Below are 17,454 nucleotides of genomic sequence, written 5' to 3' on the forward strand. Positions count from 1 at the left end.
CTCTCTCTCTCTCTCTCTCTCTTTCTCTCTCTCTCTCTTTCTCTCTCTCTCTCTCCCTTCCTCCCTATATTATATATCAAATGTATATATATACATCTATGTAAGAATATGTATATGTGTACACTTATAATTTCAGATGTATAGCTAACAGTCTAGTGGGGGAGGCAACAAGCAAAAGAATATGAACAAAAAAAAGACATATACAGTATAAAAAAGGAAATAATTAAGAGAAGGGAGGTACTATAATTAAGAGGTACTCTCTAAAAGATTTTTTTATGAGAGATAAAAGTTCTAGGTACTGGAGTTAAAAATAGCTCCCAAGATCTTTGGAGATCTCTAGGATTTAAGAAGGGTGTAGTGGGAAGAGTGTTTGATTTAGTCAGAGAACATCGGTTTGAATTTTGACTGTGCTACTTACTAACTATAAGATGGGACAAATTGATTTTTTTCCCCAATAATAAGTAAAACAAGGGAATTAGACTATATAACCTCTAATGATCCACAATAAGTATGATCCTTATCAAATAATTTCTTTTTCAGTGTGCACATTTCCTGATTAAAGATAATGATTATTCAGATTAATTATCTCCCCAAATGGCTGAAAATGACTTATTAGAAACCTCAGAATCCCTGAAGACTATCCCATGACATTCATTCTTTTCTTCCAGGAGAGCTTGGTAGTGCTCTTCTGTGCTCCTATCAATTCACACATTTCTAGGTCCCAATCTTCTGTACTTTACAGTTTCCTTTAGTAGAATCCCATGACTGGTAGTGAATTAATTGAGTTTAGGACATGGATCCTTAAACAACCTAAGAATGTTTATTATCTTTAGACATTTTGTATAGAACCAAAGAGAAAAGGGCTCTTCAGAATAATCCTACCTAGAGTGTTTTGGTATATAAAAATGGCTTTTATTACTTCAGCTGACATCAAAGAGATTCCCTTTGATGAAAAGGGAGCTTTTGCCTTTGTGTGATTCATCTCTATTCCCATAAGGGGATTTTCTCAAAAAAATATATATATATATTTTTTTTGAATACACAAAACAATCCAATCTGATGGATTGTTCTCTATTTTGAAATAGTATTTATACCATTTTGGGTAACAACTTTCCACACCCCCTCCATTTTTGCCTTCTCACTAAGAAATATGAAGCTGTAAGAACTGTTTAAAAGGCCAGCAGCCACACACCTATGCTTCATCAATCCCACTTCCAGATATGAGTCTTCTAACAGCTGATGAATTTCGAGTGGCATGAGCCAATGCTTTCAGTCAACTGTCATTTCGTTGTCAATTGTCTTACTGGTTTTTGATTCCCTGTGCTGAGCTCTTTACCAAAACTTCTACCAGAAACTTACTTGCATATACATAATTCATGATAGATAGTAATATATAATATCAATTTTGTGAGTCAAGGTAGATTTCATTAATTCTCTGTGCATAAAGTAAAAGTGCTATGTATTGTTTAGTATCATCTGCTTTAAATTTTATTAGCATTTATATCATAATGTTAGAAATAAATTTAATAGTTCGCAGGTTTTAAGTAGAATTTGTGCCTTAGGAGAACTTTTTTCTTAAGAAGCATTAAGACTGATTATACAATCCACTGGAATCCTGTAAATTCATACAGACAGGAGAGAATTTTTCTCTTTTCTTAAAAAGCATGAAAAGAACAGTATTCCCTCTTTCTATGGCTCCAGATGGTGCATTATTGTGGAGCCTTTATAGGGAGCTAGAAAAAGAGAATTATCTGAATATTTTATCAAATTCAGAGAAGAAACTGTGAATAGTTTGCTTTGTACAACTTAAATAGTTATTCAGTTAGCAAATTATTCTTCCAGGAAATTCCTCTATTATTTTTTCTTTATTCATAGAAATCAATGTAGGAAGTAAAAATATGCATCATTATCAAAGCTTTAAACTTCTGACAAATTTGTTACTGAATACAATACAAATTATAAAATCATAGAATAAAATTCTCTTTTAAAAATGTAACAGTTTAAAGAGAATTCTTTTCATCTATAAATTCTTATTATTTTCAAACTCAGATTATTACTATTTTTATGAGTATACTATATTTGAACAAATGAATTTTAATTAACAATTAAAATTATAAAATGTTCCACTATAACTGCTTTCCCTACTTTTAAGCAAAAATATTTACTAATTATCCAATGATTAGTGTATCTTTAAGGAGAGAAATGAGATGAGATCATGGAATCTGAGGATTATAGAAGCAGACATATGGAAGCAGAGAAGACCTCAGAGGCCAGCTAGTTTAATCCAGTTATTTTGTAAATGAGGAAACAGAGGTTCTGGGACTATAGACGTATTCTCTGCCCTTACATAGTTGCCATTTAATGGAGAAGGGAGACAAGCATATGAGATGTTTAAAAATTCCAATAAGCCAAGGATACTGAAACATTCAAGTAATCCCTACTAATGGAAAGGTTAGAGTTTCTGTATTGTTAGATATTCTGAACTGCAGTGGGGACAAAGTTGATTGAGTGTCTATCCTAAGTCTGGCACCAATGATGAGTCTCTAAAAGTGGAGGCCCCAAAAGGCTACTTAGGGAGGAGTGAACCAGTCCAGGTTGGAAATGGAACAAGTCAAAACCTTCATGTCTGGTAAGCCTTTGGGTCAGGCCTATGATTGGCCATAACACTTCAATCCTAGTTGATATAAGAAGACCCAGTCTACAAAAAAAAAAAAAGAATTATAACAAAAACATGGATAAATCTTAAGTAACAATAGCCATACTGTTTTTTAAGAAATGTTATGGACCATAAGTTGAAACTCACTTATTCACATATTGCCATTCAACCCTGTGCAAATAACAACTAATTTTTATATGGTTTTTGAAAAATGCTTTATATATTTTTTTCAGTCCAAAGGATTAGGTGCTATTATTATTTCCCTTTTACAGAGGTGGAAACTGAGGCTCAGAGAGGTAATAGCTAAACTAGTAAGATTATAAAGATTTGAATCCCTGACTTGCTGATGGAAAATCCAGTACTCTAGTCATGATACCACATTGTCAGGGTAATAGATTATAGTGGTAAGGAAAAGGTGTTTGTTGTTGGTTTGTTCCTATTTTCTCTGCCAAACGGAATGATTTGGGGGTTGAAAAAACAGAACTAAAAAGGAGTTGGCACCCAAAATAAGTAATGAGATGATAAGCACTTAACTGTCTTAGATGAGTTCAAGTCACCAGATCCAAGTAAAAGAAACGGCACATGTCATTACTGAGCAACTGTCAATAATCTGTGAAAGATCCTGGCAAATAGAAGAGATGAAAAAGGACAAGAGTAAATGTCCTAATTTTACCAAAATGAACTATAACAAAGCCTGTAAAATATGGGCCAGTTTAATTCATTGGGAAGTTCTGGAACATATTATTAGAGAGATGAGTAGTGAAGATGATTAGGAATTGGTAACACAAAAAGTCAGCATGTTTTTATGGAAAAGACCAATCCCATTTTAATTTCTGAGAGGATTATTTATAAGCTACATTGGGGAAATTCTAAAGATATATTTTATCATATTTTGGCTGAGGGTTTGACTCTTATTATATTCTTATGGGGAAAATGGAGAATGTATACCAGATCATATTACAAATATGAATTCTAGCATATTTAGGTGGGTTAGAAGATCAAGTACAAAAAGTAGTAATTAGTAGATAAAAGTCAGCTTGGACAGCTATCTCTAGTGGAATGACCCACATATCTCAACTTGGGTCTCTGCTGCTTAACATTTAATCAATGACTTGGCTAAAGCTGTAGATGACAGATGTACTTATCAGTTTTACAGATGACACAAAGATAGGTAGATAAAGTGTTGGAACACAAAGGATCCAGAATGATGGTGTTGGGCCTTAAGATCATACTCTACTAGGATTTATTGAATAAATTGGGCATATTTGTCATGGAAAAGACTTCAAGATTTTGAAAGAATACCTTCCTGGCTCCATAAGGATTAATTAGAAATAATAGGTAGGAGTTGCAAAGAAACATAATTAGGCTTGATATAAGAAAGAGACTTCTTAACAATTTAAACCCTCCAAAATGGACAGCCATGAGTAATAGTCATCCTGTCTTCTTTAGAAGTCTTCTCACAAAAACTGAATGATAACTTCTCAGCAATATTTTAGAAAGAATTCTTAATCAGATATGCATACAGCAAGATGGCTCTGAGATCCTTTCCCTCTCTAGGATTCTGGTAGTCCCTCTCGGTGTGTTGGGGTATATATATGCAAGATATATACATATATATATGCTTATATATCAATTAAGTTCTAAGAGTCTAATGTTAATAATTATTATGACAAAGTTTATCTGTGAAATATCCTTTACTAGTAGAAAGTAGTGCCCTTTTGAGCTAGCAAGCGAGAATATTATATCACTAAAGATGATTTACATAAGTGCCATGCATTTCTGTGCAAAGATAGTTCTCTAAGCTAGGAAGTAATTCAAAGGGGATTGTTATTAATATTTATTTATAAGCAACATGTTTGCAGTCTCTCTTTGAAGTTGTTAGACATTAATTGACAATCATGTATAAATTTTTTCAGTCCCAATAGGTTTCCTGAGGGTGCATGGTAGAGAGAGTGATAGACTAGAAGTTAGGAAAATCTGACAAATGTTATTGCTGAGCTTTCCACAACTGGAATTAGGGGATTTAGCCATTATCCATGGTCCTAAGCTCACTACATTAATTTAGGATGACATCTTTTTTGTTGTGGCCAGAAACAATGATTTTATCTGAAAAGTGAACTTCTAGTGTAGACATCTCCTCTCCTTCCACATCCCCAACTGATACAGATCATCAGTTTGTCTACTGAGATTTCTTTAGCACACATGTTCATACCAAATTACTTTGTCTGCCATCGTGATAGAGGCAAATCTCACATTTATAAAAGGTTCTTCCTTCTGTCTGCTATATCCCACAAGATCATAAACAGATTTTCCTCCAAAACAGTGTGTGTTCTATATTAAGATTTGAAGGTTTCAGTTGTTTATTTTTGAAACTGTTGTTTTCTAAATGCTATACCTTCTAACGGTGAGTAACTTGATTATAGACTGAGAGAATCAATACTACTTTCAGTTGGTGGCATGGTGATAGAGCACTGAGCTTGGAGTCAGTGCTCTATCCACTGTGATGTGAGTGCAAATCTTGCCTGTATGACACTGGGCAAGGCAACCTCTCAGACTCAGTTTCCTCATCTGTAAAATGAGGATGACAATAGCACCTATTTAATAGTGATCTAGAGAGGATCAAACAAGATTAAATATGTAAAATATTTTGCAAACCATAAAATGCTATATAAATGCTAGCTATTATTTTTAATTCAATTCAATTAAAGTAAATATGTAGAAACAAATAACCACATCAAGATATTGATAATATATTCAAGGTGACTATACTGCTTCTTTAGCCATGATATTCCCTACTATGACCCTGAGGGGTGGGGGGAAAACGGGGAGGAGTTTAGCATAACCCATGAAAATGCCAGGTAAATTAGATTGTATCTTACAGAAAACCTTTCCTTGTTCCCCTAAATATAAGCTCTGTCTCTCTCTTCAAAATATCTGATAGGAAAGAAGGAAGATAAAAACAAAGGAAGGAAGGAAGGAAAGAAAAGAAATGGATGGATAGATAGACCGACAGAAAGACAAACAGACAGATAGATAGATAGATAGATAGATAGATAGATAGATAGATAGATAGATAGATAGATAGATAGATAGATAGATTGATTAGCCAAAGGGCCACTCCTGGCCATTTACCTAAACCTATTCTACAAAAAAGACTTGACATTGGGGAAAAGATTTAATATAAAAGGAAATTTGTTACCAATGGAACAGACATTCCAAAGGACACAATGGAAGGGTTGGATGGAATTATGTTGAAATTTTGAAGTAGGAATATTGAGGGGAAAGAGAATAAGGAATCAGGTGGGAAGTGTGGAATGAGGCTTGGTTACAAAAGATCAGAGTTACTGGGAAGTAAAGGTTATGGTTATGAGTGAGAATATTTAACATTTTAATTTTTTTAATTTTAAGGTTTATTTATTTGTTCATCTGTTACATTAAATTTCCCAGCTATCTCTTTCCCTCTCTTCTCCTAGAGAGGGCATAATTTGACTAAAAGATATATGAATATATAAAACTGTATCTTGCTTATTTATATTTATCAATTCTTTCTCTGGAAGTAGACATACATAAGTCATTCTTCAAACTATATTTCTATTCCTTTATATAATATTTTCACTTCACTCTTCAAAATTTCATGTAGGTCTTTCCATGTTTTTTTAATTAACATGCTGATCTTTTATTATGGTACAGTACACTATTCCATCAAAATCATATGCCATAATTTGTTTAGCCATTCCCCAATTGATAGGCATTCCCTCAATTTCTAGTTCTTTGCACCAGAAAGAAAGCTGCTATAAATATTTTATAACATATAGGGTTTTTTTTTTCCCCTTTCTGCCCTAATCACCTTAGGAAACAAATCTAATAGTGGGTTGGGTGAATAGTTTAGTGAAAAGGTATAACAGTTTTATAACTCTTTGGGCATAATTCCAGGTTGCTCTCCAAAATGGTTGGATCAAAATGCAATCAAAATTATCCATGTTAAAAAGATGTGAACAGACAGTTTTGGATGAAAAAATCATATAAGTTTATGTATGTAATAACTATATGAAAAATGCTCCAAGTTATTATTGATTAGAGAAATTTAAGGAACTCTGAGAATGTTCACCACTGAGTGGAGCGCATATCTCCTCTACTGTCAAAGGACAGGAGCAGTAGAAGAGAGGTCAGAAATGAAAGGGAGGTTTGCTCTATTTTGGACTAGAGGGAGACTGGGCTGGCAGCAGGAGATGGAAGTTGCCTTGTGCTGGCAAAGATGAAAGTGGTTGCTTTGGTGCAGACTGATGATGCTTGGCCCTGGTCCTTATAGCTTTCCCCTAGGGGAAATGCTTTGCCCAGAAGGAAATGGCAGACAAAGGACTTTCAATGAGGTTTTCTTACCAAGGAGGTTGACTATGAGGTGGCAATTGGAAGTGGTAGACTTACCATGCATGAGGAAATTCTTTGGGACAAATGGAAAACAGCTGGCTTGATCTCTAGCAGCCTTTTCACAATGAACATACTGTGATGGAAGGCATAAAGTGCTTGTTTCCACAGTCTGAGGGAACTGGGGGAATAGATTCCTGGGCCTGAAGTCAAGAAGTCCTAAATCCAACCTCAGAGACTTTCTAGCTATTTAACTCTGGGCAAGTAACTTAATCTCTGTGCCACATCCATAAAGTAAGGATTATAACCTATCTCACAGGGTTATTTTGAGTCAACATTCATAAAAAAAATTAGTGCTTAGCACAGTGTTGGAACATAGTAGGTGCTCTAAAAATGTTTATTATTTTTTCTCTTCTTCCTCTCTTCCCTTCATGCTATATTTCCTTTCACACATATTAGCATCGGTTAAAGGAGTTGATCCTACAACCATGGATTGAATGCTTTTAATTCTTTTTACTTACAAAGTAAAAAAAAAATCTAACATATATAAAAATGACTACTAGATGGTCTGACTCAATCTGTATGACTCCACCAGCCAAACATCTGTTTTCTTATCTAAAAAAGCCCTCCCAAGTCCAAGTGTGCCAGGAAGAAAGTTCAAAAGCAAAGATTCAGATCTTCCTTTTGACTGCTCCTACAAACAGCTACCAAGTGTCTCAATTGTTTTTGCACTCATGAACCTCCATACCAATATCCAATCAGTGGGGAAATGAGATTAAAGTATACTGATTTCAGATCCAGCCACTCTTTCTCTGTCACCACTCTACTTATGATTGGGACCTCTGATTCCAACTTCCACTTCTCAAAGCAACTAGTTTAAATTGGGTTTTTTGAACCATTTATTTTTTTCATCTGATTATTCATTGTGAAGTGGTGGAATGACTTGCAAGGAATTGCCACAAATAGAAAGATACTCTTCTAGTGCCTACCATTACTCTCTCCTCCTTGAACCCTGACTTTCCTCCATCATCTCCTCCTCTTTCTTCCTGGTTTCTTGTCCCACAGGATTCTTTTGCATATGTAACCCTAAATTCAGGTACATCTGTGCCTTGCTAAGAAGGCAGGCCTGCAGGGCCAGGGGAGTTATACACAAATTATATTCTCACAATAGGATGTGGGCTCATTGTGGGTCTATGTTTTGTTTCATCCTTGTGTCCCTAAATCCTACTATAATGACTTGTATGTTGTAGGCTTTTAATAAATGCTTTTAGAATGGGTGAGATTGATTTTAGATTGGTTTGGATTGTCTGAGAAAAGAAAGAGGAAGAGGAGAAATAAGACAGAAATTGTCTATGGTATTTCTTTGGTCATGTACTGTCAGACAAGGCCATGACAGTGGTCAGGAGAAGGATTGCTACAGGCTAGTGATTTTGGTAACTTTAGTCATGTCCATCATATCAATAAATATTGTTATTTTATGGATATATATGATAGGCAACAGAACAAGCAAACAGGCCTTTTAATATGACTGAAGTTTATTATAGGAAGAAATTTCTCCTCCTTGGAGCCACCATGCAGCACACACTAGAAAAATGTAAAGGGCATATGGCACTAAGAAATTCAAAAGGAAATGGTCATTCCATTAAAGTACAATGTCCCTAGCAAGCTATCCATTCCTCACTATCCCTTTACCCTAAGCTTTAAACTATTAACCCTCTAACCTTTCAAAAGACAATGAGGGGAAGGGATGCTTTTGAAAAATTGCTCACATGTTGTTTTGCTATTTTGGGCAGACAAAGATTGGGCCACTCTACTATAGCTGCAGTAGTCAGAAAAAAAGGGTTTGCTTCCTTCCTCTTCTTGGCTGTGGGGTACCTTGACCCCACTCCCAAACCACATTTTTTTAAAATCTCCCTAGGGCTCAGTGAAGAGGAAAAGATATTTTTGTTTTGTTTTGTTTTGTTTTTGAGGAAAATAAAGTCATTAGTATAAGCTCCTGGAAGGCTGGGACTATTTGTTTTTTATCTTTGTATCTTCAGCACCTACTACTTGAATAAATAAGTTTGAATGAATATATTGAAACTTTTGAATAAAATGATATTTAACATTACTATAGAGCATTAAAAATACCTCATTTTATCCTTGTAACACCCTGGGAAGTAATATTATCTCCAGCTTAGATAAAAAGAAATAGAGGGAGACAGCAGTGTCTTGCTCTGTTCCACAGCTAGTAGAACTCAAGACTTTCTGACTTCAAGTAGTACTATCTGCTGTACCTTGAAGTTAAGTTTCTATGGGTTAATTAACCGCTTTAATCAGTCCTGATGCCATCCTGTCCTGGATTGCCAGGGTGTCCTTAAATTCCTTCCTAAAACTCTGGTGTTCCAAGTATGTCTTGGAGATAGAATGGCAACTAACTCAAGTAGGTTCCCAGAAAAGTAGATCCTCCTCCTCTGAAACAAATCTAAGTAAATCATACCCTCCATCCCCATGGATGTATATCAGGAAGGAAAGGTCATCTCACCTCTCCAAATGGTTTAGGGATAGAATCCCTGCATTGTTTGAATTCTAACTCCCAACCTCAGTGACTTCACTTTAGCCAAATTCCCAAATAAGTAGTTTGAGTCCTACCTTGAGCTTTGATCACTGGATCAGCTAGCATTTACTAAGTGTCTGCTATATGCCAGGCACTGTATTAAACCCTAGGAATATATTTTTAAAAGGCTTTGTTTGTTTATTCAAATCTGCTCTCAAGGAGTTCATGCTCTAAGGGTTAGAAAACTTCCCAACAATTATTTGTGTGTTTATAAATAGGATGTATACTGGATAAATCAGGGTTGTCTTAAAGGGAAGACACAAAGATTAAGGAGGTCTTGGAAAAGATTTTTGTAGAAGGTGGAACTTAGCTGACACTTAAAAGAAGCCAGGGAAATGAAGAGGCAAAGATGTGGAAGGAGAGGATTTCAAGCCAGGTGGACAGTCAAGAGATAGAGTAGTATGTTTGAAAAACTTCAAAAAAAAAAAAAAAACAGTATCAGATCATAGAGCAAGTGTGTGGCATTAAGAAAAACTAGGAAGGGGACAGATTATGAAAGATTTTAAATGCCAAATAGATCATTTCCTATATGGACCTGGATGTAAGTGAGATGATCAGACTTACATTTTAGGAAGATAAATTTGATAACTGATTTGGGATTGTATTAAAATGGGAAGGGATTTCAGGCAAGGAAACTAATCAGGAAGCCATTGCAATAATCAAGGCATGAAGTAATAAAGGCCTACAACATATTGATAATCCAATTTCCACTTTATAAAACACTAGTTTTTCCAAGTATATTCCCGATGGGATTATAAGGGTAATTTCTATTTTTTCTTTTTATATTTTTTTGTAGTATCTCTGTTCCTTGATATATAGTCAATTTTTGTAAAAATCCCATGTAGTGCTGAGAAATATGTGTATACATTAGCAGTCCCATTTGGATGATTTAATAAATCTTTTAGTTTTACTTTTTCAAGCAAATCCTCCCTATTTCCCTCATTACTTATCTTTCTGTTTGACTTATTTAAGTCTAAAACAGGGAAATTTAACTCTTCTGCCATTATAATATTACTTTCTATGAATTCTTTTAGCAGAAATTAGCAGAAACAAGGTAAGATTTGGAGGGAAATATGATAAATTTTTGAACATGGCAAGTTTGAGATACTTATGATACATCTAGATAGAACTACAAGGGATATATTTGGGAATATAGGGATTGAGTTTATTAGAGAAGTTTAGGGTTGAATTAACAGATTTATCCATTCATATATAATAATTTTTGCATAATCTGGTATTCATTTACTAATACTTTATTTATTATACTACATCTACCAGATGCTGTACACTTCATCAGATACTGATTTATATATTTATATTATACTCTTAGAAGTGAAAGCTAAGAAACACAATTTGCACTGTGGGAAGATGTTGAAGTAGGACATGAAGCTCCCTCATTCTCCTAATAACCCCCATAAATAACCAAAAATAACTCCATAGAGTTAATGGTAATGGCAGGAATAGAAAGGAGTTGAAAATGAAACTGAATAACTAGGGATAACTAGGGAGAAAGGTTTCTGATTTTCTGGCCTCAGTCCTACCACTGTATTCCCTTGGGGCAGGAAAAGAGCAAACAGAGTAGAATCAACAGGGCAGTCCCTGGGGGCAGGACTAGCATCCTCACCTTGTTTGCTGAATTTAGAAGCTTGTATCTAAGAAGAGAACCCCTGGAATCAGCTGACTCTCAGGGCTCTGGGGTACACCAAGAGAAAGGAAAGGAAGGGGATAACAAAAGAAGGGATACCTAGAGGGGAGTCCATATCAAAGGTAGGGGGTAAGTTGAGGTTGATAAAGGAGGATTCTTAGGAAAAGACAAGAGAAGGAAGGATTTTTAGAATTGAATTCATATCAAGAAAAGGGCCTGGTTGGGGAGATAAGGAAGGTATTTTTTAAGGTAGATAGAATAAAGATTAAAAGATAAGGGGGAAAGGACAAGGGAGGAACTTTTGGAAAGATGGGCCAATTTGAAAAAGAAGAGAGGATAAGAGTGGATTTGAGGGAAGGGATGTGAATTGGAGAAGTACTGGTCAAAGGAAATTGGACATTTGAGGAGTAATGTGACAGAAAGAAAGGTTGGGGGTACAAATAGTGAGGAGGAATGGAGTGTACAGAAATGCACAGTTAGTAACTATAACATTGTGTGTGAATGGGATAAATTCACCAATGGGAAGAAAAGAGATAGTAAAATGAATGAAAAACCAGGATCTGATAATATGTTGTTAATAAGAAATATACTGAAAATGTAAGAAACAGAATGAAGGTGAGGGACTGGAGCAGAATATTCCATGCCTCAACTAATCTAGAGAAGGTAGGGGTAGCAGTCATGGTCTCTGACAGAATTGAGGCTAAAATGGATATTACTGGAAGGTATGAACAAGGTAATTATATTAAGTTGGGGTTGGAGTACAATGGATAATGAAGCATTATAAATATTGAACCTGTGTACACCAAATATTTTGATATCCAGAGTTTGACAGGAAAAACTAATGAGTCACAGATAGAAATAGATAACAAAATAATAATATTAGTGGACAACTTTAATTTCTCCCCTCTCAAAACTAAATCAATCTAACCAAAATATAAATGAATAAATAAATAAGAAAAAAGTTAGAGATAAATAGAAGTATAGATACATTAAATATGATAGATAACTGTAAAGTTCCTTTATACCTGTTGAGGCTAACAGTAGATCTAGACCTGAGCATAAACATGATACAAATATGGTTTCTGGTGGGACACCAAAAGTATAGAAAGCACAAATATTCTCCAAAAGTCTCCTTTAACATTCATCATACTATACTATAGTAATAATCCTGTTTTCCCAAGGGGTTGTGTGACATTTGAACAAAAGTTCTACTGAGTATGACCAAGCTGGAAAGACTTGGTTTTGGAAAGATTAAAGTCATAGCAACAGATTGTGTCTGCTGCCTAAGGACCAATCTCGCTAAATATGGTCCTGGTAATATATGTTATCAGAGAAACAGACTGATTAAGTTGATCAATTAAATGCTTATTGGAACACAGAAAAACAGGCCTAATATTACATTGCTAGAACAGCAGTAAATTTTTTTAAAACAAAATGGAAATATACTTTAAGAGCTATGTATGTATGAAAATATTCATGGATATTTGTTTTGTAATGATAATATTTTGGTTTGTATAATTGGAATAACTGGAAATGACACAAATGCAAAGATTGAAAGAAATGGCTGAGTAGATTGTGATATTTGAATGTAATATACTGTATTATGTAATTAGAAATGACAAATATTGGAAATATAAAGATAAGATGGGAAATATATTAAGAGATGAAGAGAAAAGAAATGAGAATAAGAATAGTATATACTATGATTACATTTTTTTAAATGTTCAAAAAATCAAGTGAAAAATGTATCAAAGGAAAACATATCCAACGGGAACTCAAAAGCAGAAGATTTATGTTTATGTTAGCATATACATATGTATATATATTTTTTCATATATATATATAATTTCACATTTTTAAACAAACTGTGACCAATGTTCACATATTTTTTCATTTTTTATTTAAATTTTGTTGTTGTTGTTGATGATGGTCCCATAGTAAGCATGTAATTTTAAAAAAAGAGAAAAGTAAGGTCTACAAATATCCTGGAAAAAAAAAGAAAGAAAGAAATGACAGCTAAAGCTATAGTTATGTGTGAAATAACACATGCCATGGTTCAGTTTGATAGATGGGGTAAATTCTTACATAATGGGGTACATTAATTTTCATTTATTCTATCCCTTTCGAGGAACAGAAAAAATATTTTTTCTATGGATAATATCGAACTTTGAATTAGGGTAGATAATCTCTCTTCCATAATCATGAGGGCTTCTATTTATTCCATCTTCACTCAAAATTTAGAATAGTCTTCAATTATTTCTTTTACTTTTGAGCTACTATGGCATAGTAGAAAGAGTGCTGGTCTTGGATTTAGGATGATTTGGGCTGAAACACTGCCTCCAACACAGAACTTTTTGGATGACCAGGGTTAGCTTTCAAAGGGTCAAGTTTATTACGTATGAAAAATGGAGATAACACTTACTTCACAGGATTAGGTTTTTTAAAAGCTTAAATGAGATAATATATGTCAAGTAAATGTACTGCAAAATTTAAAACAAAACACTATGGTATTATGTTATTATTCATTGATATTGAAATTTCTGTCCAAAGAATTCTGTGTGTGTGATATGATCATAATACCATTTGCTAATGGTGAAACCAAGATACAAAAATGTTAATTCTGGAGTTGTTCAGAGTGATATTTATTAATACAGATAATTTAAAGACCAATTAACAGTCCATCATAATTATCTACGTCCTACCTCTTTCTCAAATTGGCTGGACAGAAATGTGATGATAAAAACCTCTATTTTGTTTTAATGTTGAAATCTTTCACAGGTAGCCAAACAAATGTCGGTCAAATATCCCCTGAAATATTAGCCTTTAGTCAAAAATCCTAAATGAGGCATTTGGTTATAAAAGTGACCCAATTTTTTTTTTTGAGAAATCCTGATTTCTGGCTTCACCTTCTTTTCTAGCATGGGAGAGATTGTCACAATTGTGAAATTCTCCTCTCTCTACCAGGTATGGATGAGGCATTTTTCCCAGCAGGCAATGGCCAGAATCATTGTCTGATTGTAAATGCAGCTTTGGCCCATTCCATGCACCCCTTTGAGGCAGTCATCTTCTCTCAGTGAGCTGCTACAAGCAACTCATTTCTCCTTTTGCTGAACCTGTTCCAAAGGGTCAAAATCCATCTCCTTTGTGACAGCAGTTTGGGGGAAGGGGAAGGCTAATGTAGCCTCTGGCAGAGTTTTCACCTTGGAAAGCAAGTAATAGCCTTAGATGTTACTTGTAACCACAGAAAACTAAACCACTTGCCTAAAGGGCTTGAAAGTCAGAAAAGTCAAACTTCTCATCAAATCTATTAAACTATTTCTTTCTTTTTAAATAGATGAGAGGAATAACTTTAGTAGCCATAGCTTCAAAAATCAGTGATTTTAGCATCCTGGCACTGTGCACAGCCAATACACATACCCCAGTGACTGTAGACTGAAATAATGAAAATTCTATTTCAGTTCCATAATAACCCCAAGGGAGGGGAAAGGAGTATCTTAGAACTGTGTGGAAAGGGATTAAGTTGGAACAATTGGGTGAAAATGAGAAAGATTAATTTAGTTTGAAAAAGAGAGAGGAAGATAAAAAGCTTCTGAGGGAGGTATTAAATTAGGAGATAGTATCCCAAGAGTAGTAGGCATAGTTACCTATTCTAGATAAAGTAATGGAAGTTGTAATACATGAACCTTCACTCTTCAGTTGTTTTTCAATTGTCTTCAGTCATGTCTGAATTCATCACCCCATTTGTGGATTTCTTGACAAAGACACTGGAATGATTTGCCATTTCCTTCTCCAGTTCATTTTGCAGATAAGGAAACTGAGGCATACAAGGTTAAGTGATTTGCCCAGGGTCAAACAGATACTGAGTATCTGAGGCCAGCTTTGTACTTAGAAAGATGAGTTTTCTTGACATTAGCCCCAACACTCTATCCACTGTGCCTTCTAGCTGCTCTAGGCAAAGAGCAAATTCTCCCAGCATCTTTTAGCTTCCTTCACTTTGCTGACACCATGCAGTCTGAAAAAAAGTTCTTCCTGTCTATGGAGTAAACAAAACCCAATACATGTCCTGAAATTCCTGGATTATTTGTTGAGTCAATCATTGTAGCATCCTTATAGACAGATATTGTAAGGAAGACAATTATTAATACATTAATTTAATATTCCTCTGTTTGAATAATTTTTGTTTTAATTCCCCATGAATAATTCTCCTTTTCTGTTTCATGAATATGTCCCTTTGTCTGGTGGAAAAAGAAATAGTCATGCATTTAGAGTCAGGAGAAGCCTAGGTTCAGGACCTAGCTACAATGCTTACTAGCTATGTGACCTTGAGTAAGTCACTTAATCTTTGAGCCTCAGTTTCCTCATATATAAAATAAGGATATGAAAAATTACCATATAGGATTTGTTTTTTAAGTCTCAGAAATGTATACAAAGCAGTTTCCTATACTCCTTGGGTAAAATATAAACTCTTTTTAGCTTTTAAAGCACCTCAGAACTCCAATGAATGTTTCCAGACTCGTTGTACATTATTCACTCTTCCCATACTTTGTGACCCAAAAAATCTGGACTGCTCTCTGCTCTTCCCACATGGCACTCCATATCCCATTTCTTTGCCTTTGTATGGGTCATGCTCCCCCTCCTATCTCCACCTCATAGGATCTATAGCTTTCTTCAAGACAGCTTAAACACCACCTTCTACATGAAACTATTCCTGATCCCAACTACTAATGCCCTCCCTCTCAAAATTATTGTTCTGCATTTACTTACAATGTATTTACTTTTTGCTCCTTTTGAATGTGAGCTCCTTGTAGGGAGGAATCATTTCATTCTTTTGTGTTTGTATCCCCACTGCCTGGCTGATATAACTGCAATTAAAAAAAAATGTTTGTTGATCGATTAATTGATTTTCAAAGCTCAGAGTGTTATATAAATGTTAGCTGACATTATTTGAAAAAACAAAAGACCATGTTTTGTTAATCACCAGCACATTGCTTCTTTTTTACTAAAAAGGAACATCTGGGGCATGCAGCAGGAGTAATATGCTCTGGGCTCCTGCTTGTCATTTAATTTAGGGAAAGTTGCTTAATATCTTTATGCCTTCTATTCCACCTAAAGTAATTTAAAGATTTTTATGAAAAGGCTTACATATACTTGGTTTACATTTGCAATTACTATGGCTCTTTGATTTCCAAATACTTGAAAAATAGAGGAAGCTCTTAATCATATATCTTAGAGACCATTTAATCTAACCCCATCATTTTAAAGTTGAGGAAACTGAGACCTATGAGTTAAGTGACTTGTACAAGGTCATACCTGTAGCAGATGATAGGGCTAGGATTTGAACCCAACTGCACTAACCCCAAATCCAACCATACAATTTTGCCTTTTCCTAACGAACTGTTAAAAGTTCAGAACATTTCATTAGCCAACTTTTAATTTGGCTTACATATATTCAAATAAAGGTCTATGTTTCTCCTAGACAAACTAAAATTTTCTTTGTATCTGCTGTCAACTGAGATTCTGTCTGAAACTTCACTTCCTATTCAGGAAATTATGGTTTTCAAAATGTCTAAATCCTATAGAATAACAATTAGACACTGTTTCTTAACATATTTGTTTCAGTTAATTAAGGATCTGCGGTTTAAGTAATGTGAATATTCTCCACATAGACAGCTTATAAATTCTCTATACCTTAACAGATGGTAACTTGACGTGGCTGATCCTATGAAGATATCTCTCTGTAATTAGGTAGGGTGGTAGTCATGCAACAGACATAGAGCCCATCACAGAGCTGGTGGAGGTTTTCAGTTTGAGTGCCCAGAGGGCAAATTCAAGCTGTCTGTGATCCCCTCCTCATCCCTGGAGAGAGTAGAGGGAGGAAGTGCTTGCTTTCAACTATTGGGCTGAGGGGTGGGAACACCAAAAAATGTCCTTGGGGTAGGGAAGAGGGGGAATGGAGCAGCACCTCCATGCTGGGGGTGGCATGAGTGCCAGTACTTCACCAACCCTGGCCCATCACTTCAATCATCTTTGGTGTCTTTTTAGTTTGGTAAGAGATCTTCCAGAACTTGTTCTCTGCTGGCAAAGCTCTTTGGGGAGCTAGGATCTTCTCCAATCTGCACTGAAATTTTGGAATAATCCTGAATGGAGAACTTTTTGCTCTATTCCTAATAAATTATTCAATGCAATATAAGA

The 17,454-nt window shown here is 34.9% G+C and overlaps 1 protein-coding gene across 1 annotated transcript in view; it reads left to right on the forward strand.

Moving 5' to 3' along the window:
• MACROD2 (mono-ADP ribosylhydrolase 2) overlaps positions 1–17,454 on the forward strand; it is a 2,270,665-nt gene that overhangs the window by 2,054,760 nt on the left and 198,451 nt on the right. The gene's annotated exons all lie outside the window — the stretch shown is intronic.

This window comes from Gracilinanus agilis, chromosome 2 (genome assembly GCF_016433145.1).
Source record: "Gracilinanus agilis isolate LMUSP501 chromosome 2, AgileGrace, whole genome shotgun sequence".
In the NCBI taxonomy this organism is placed as follows: domain Eukaryota; kingdom Metazoa; phylum Chordata; class Mammalia; order Didelphimorphia; family Didelphidae; genus Gracilinanus; species Gracilinanus agilis.